We start from the raw sequence: 264 nt of genomic DNA on the forward strand, positions 1-264 counted from the left end.
AGCTGAAGCATTCTGGGCATCCTACAAAGTATCCAAAAGAGGCCCTACAATTAGCTTGCTTGTGAAACATCCTGGCTACGGGAGGCTGCAAAGCAAAACAGGAACTGGCAATGCCAATGGTTTTACCTCTTGTTTAATGCAAAGGTTTTTACCAAGCTTCATTACCACATATCTTATGTATACCAGGAGAAGTGCAACACAAAAAAAATAGAGAGCAAGTGATATCAGAAGCACTGCAAGCAGTGCTTTATTTGAGCCAGTGGT

This window comes from Triturus cristatus, chromosome 9, assembly GCF_964204655.1.
Source record: "Triturus cristatus chromosome 9, aTriCri1.1, whole genome shotgun sequence".
Taxonomy (NCBI): Eukaryota; Metazoa; Chordata; class Amphibia; order Caudata; family Salamandridae; genus Triturus; species Triturus cristatus.